We start from the raw sequence: 4,009 nt of genomic DNA, 5'->3' as shown, positions 1-4,009 counted from the left end.
TTGTAATAAAATGACAGATGTATCCTAAAACAATGCCATAGTAGTTTGATTTTTTAACTAGCATTTAACTGTATACAAGGGACATTGTCTCAGCTAAGAAAAGCAGAGAATACATTGCTATAAACCTGAAGAAACCAGAAGTATGACTGTGTTAGAAGAAATGTAATTAAAACGGGGAGTGGTCAGTTCTCAACTACAAGCCACAAAATTCACTCAAGGTGGTTTAAACTCATAGGGTTTGTTGAGGTATATAGATAGCTCACAGAATACACCCGGTCTTTCAGAAATATATCCCAGCACACCCCCTGCAGAGCTGGGCCGTCACATTGCTGTACCTGTGCTGGGATCTGGAACTGCTGGGTGAGGGAGCCAGCTCCGTGTCCACCCCTGCCACGTTCCACATCAGCTCACCTGCTTCCCTTCCCACGGACGCAGCTCCAGCATGAAGGCTCCCTTTAGTGCATCTGATTGGAAAGAACCTAAAGGGCATCCAGCACCCGTAACTGCAAAGGAATCTGGGGAAGGCAGTCGCCACAGTTCAGGAGACACGCTAGAAAGGAGCTGAAAGTTGAACAAGCTAGTTCTCTGTAGCTGCACATAATTAAATCTCACCTCACCAATAAAGAATAATTTGATCAGTGTTGAAAGCACCAAACTAAAACTAAAGAAATTATATAGTGTAGAACAGGGCATTCCTTGGTGGTCCAGTGGTTAGGACTTGGTGCTTTCACTCAATGGGGCCTGAGTTCAATCCCTGGTTAGGGAACTAAGATCCTACAAGCTGCAAGGCATGACCAAAAGAACAAAAAGAACAGTCATCTTTAGAATTCAGAAGATAACTATATTTTTTTAAATAATTTTTTTGTTTTTGGCCAAGGGTCAGTTTGTATGGTATTAGTTCCCCAACCAAGGATTACACCTGGCCACAGAAGTGAAAGTACCAAGTCCTAACTATTGGACTGCCAGGGAAATGCCAATAACAGTATTTTAATAATTGCTGGAGGAAATAATACTCTGTGGGTATTATTGTCAGTTTTTGGTTTTAGACTCTGAAAGTCCCTGATTATATATTTGAAATTTTCATAAAGCATCATCCCTATATAGACAGTGTCGTCGTTCTTTAGTCAGTAAGTCGTGTCTGGCTTTTTGCAACCCCATGGACTGTAGCCAGCCAGGCTCCTCTGTCCATGGGATTTCCCAGGCAAGAATGCTGGTCAAAGGTGTCATAAGGAACAAAAGTTGTATAGAAAAGTTCTCAGAAACTACCTCATCAGTGTCCCCAGATGGATTGGATTCAGGGTTGCTGACTCAGCCTAAATGGCAGTTCACTTTGAGAAACGTAACAGGCAGACCAAGCAGTTCCATCAGCCTAGCCACCTGGCATTTCCTGCCTGATGTTTAACTAGATGGCAATTCATTTATCAAAAGGTTGCTTAGTGAATATAGAGTCAAGTGAGGAGACTCCATGGTTAAAATGTACAGTGACTTATTTTGATAATCTTCACGAGGGCCATCTCATGGGCAGCTGGATACAGAGACCTGGGGGTACATTTTTTTTCACTGGACTAACAACATGTTAGTCCAATGAAACATTGGACTGTTAACATGTTAATAAACATTGGACGATTAACAATTAACATGTTAGCCTCTAAGGGGCCTGCTAGCTCAGAATTCATTGTTCAGTAATACTTTGTGTTGCCATCTGCACTGCTGGTGCCTTAACTTCCATCAAGGCGGTGGCACTGAGTCGTCATCGTATTCTTCACTGCCTGCACTCATTGAACAATGTACTTGATGCATCAGTAATTACAGACTTTATTCACAATACTCCTGTCTTCGGTATTTTCTGTGACTGAATGGAAGCATGCCTAAGGTATATTTTTTGTTTCTCTTGAACAAAAACATTTTTTGTGGCCCCAAACAGGCCACTCTTCTTGCTACACCATTTGTACCTGAACAACCGTTTGCTGCCAATCGTAAAATTTGTGCTTTCAAGGGAAAATTGTAATCTACCACAGTGAGCCTGACAGCTTCCCAGTACCTACAGACCCTTCTGATGAAATCAAAGTGATATTAATAAATTAATTCATTGTTGAGTCAAGAATGAATAGTTAAACGTGTCAACAATTGGTGGGTCCATACAGCTCGATAGACCCCACATTTTCCAATAACCCATCTCTGATACTGCACATGCGTAAACAATCCATTCATATTACAAGCTGTAACAACACAAAAGGTACATTGATAAGGTTGCAGATTTCCACACTGCAACTAACCTTTGAGAAACTACCACTTGTCAAGTTTTGGTGTAGTATCAAAGATATATACAGCTTCATAAAAGACTATGGAAATACTGCCTTTCCGACTATGTATGTGTGTATGAGTGAATTTTCTTCATGTACTTTAACCCAAAACGTCACATTGCACCAGACTGAATATAGCACCAGATAGGAGAATCTGGGTATCTTCTATTAAGTCCGACAAAAAGAGATTCACAAAAATGTAAAGCAACGCCATTTTCCTGGTTGGTTGGTTTTTTGGAAAATGTAAGTTTTATAAAATGTTATTTTTGTCAACGTGTGATGGGTTTATTGCTTTATTAATGAGTGAACAAAGTTTTTTAACTTCAAATATGGTAAACAGCACTAGCTTGGACGCCCATTAAAGGAAATATGGACCTAGAAAACCGAGTAAGATGCTACTATCTCTGACCTCGGGGACCCCAACTTTTGAGAGAGACCGAGCGTGCGTGCATGCTCATTTGCTCAGTTGTGTCTGACTCTTTGTGACCCCATGGACTGCAGTGCACCAGTCTCCTGTGTCTATGGAATTTTTCAGGCAAGAATACTGTAGTAGGTTGCCACTTCCTTCTCCAGAGTATCTTCCCAACTCAGGGATCAAACCTACATCTCCAGCATTGGCAGGTGGATTCATTACCACTGAGCCACCTGGGAAGCCCATATTACATATAGTTACATCGAAAACCCCATCAGATAATTTTGTACTTTTTGCATTCAGCCACCAAGCATATTTTGATTCACTCAGTAAGAGTAGTCTATTACATTTACCCAAAGACATACCATTTTTGTTATTTTTCTTTCAGTCCTGATGTTCCAAGTTTCCTTCTGGTATAATTTCTCTTTTGTCTGAAGAAGTTTCTTTCAGCAATTCTTTCAGATTAGTTCCAATGATTGCAAATTCTCTTTAGTTTTCCTTCAGTTGAGAATGTCTTTATTTCATCTTCATTCCTGAAGGATATTTTTTCAGAGTATGGAATTCTGCGTTTACAAATCTTTCAGCACTTAAGAAATGTCATGCCACCTTGTGTCTTTAGAATGGTGGTTCAGGTACATGTCCTTTCTCTGCTTGCAAAATCTTTAGTTTGTGTTAGTAATTTCACTTTGGTGTGTCTGGAAATGGAGATCTTTGGGTTCATTCTGTTTGCTCAGCTTCTTGACTCGTTTTTCACCAAACTTAGGATATTTTAAGCCATTATTCCTTCAAATAATATCTTCTGTGGGACTCCGATGGCAAGAAGGTTAGAGTGTTCTTGTCCAGCAGGCGGCTTTTGTTCTTTTTTTCAATTTTTTTCTCTCTATTGGTCACCTTAGCTCATTTATATTTCTATATATCTATTCATTTCTATATATCTGTCCAGGTCCACCGACATTTTTCTGTCATCTGCACTCTGCTATTGAACCTTTCCAGTGAGTTTGATTAGTTTTCAGTTCTAGACATGGGCATTGTAAGGGTTGCAGCTTATTAATTATTGTGAAGTGATGGAGAGTTCTCTGAAATCCATTGCAAAGTTGTAACCCCAGATGTGGGTAAGTGTGGGTCCTAACACACGAACTGAGGACACTGGGAGATGCTGAGGTGTGTGCGCATGTGTATTCTGCGCATTCCTGTGCACGGCTCAGCTGGGTGCATTTTTCTGCATTCACCTAGGGTTTTTCCAGGATGAAGCCACACTAACAAATGAGCACGCCCAGCATGGGCATCCTCGGAG

Source organism: Capricornis sumatraensis, chromosome 4 (assembly GCF_032405125.1).
Source record: "Capricornis sumatraensis isolate serow.1 chromosome 4, serow.2, whole genome shotgun sequence".
NCBI lineage: Eukaryota > Metazoa > Chordata > Mammalia > Artiodactyla > Bovidae > Capricornis > Capricornis sumatraensis.
This window is presented reverse-complemented; position numbering follows the sequence as displayed.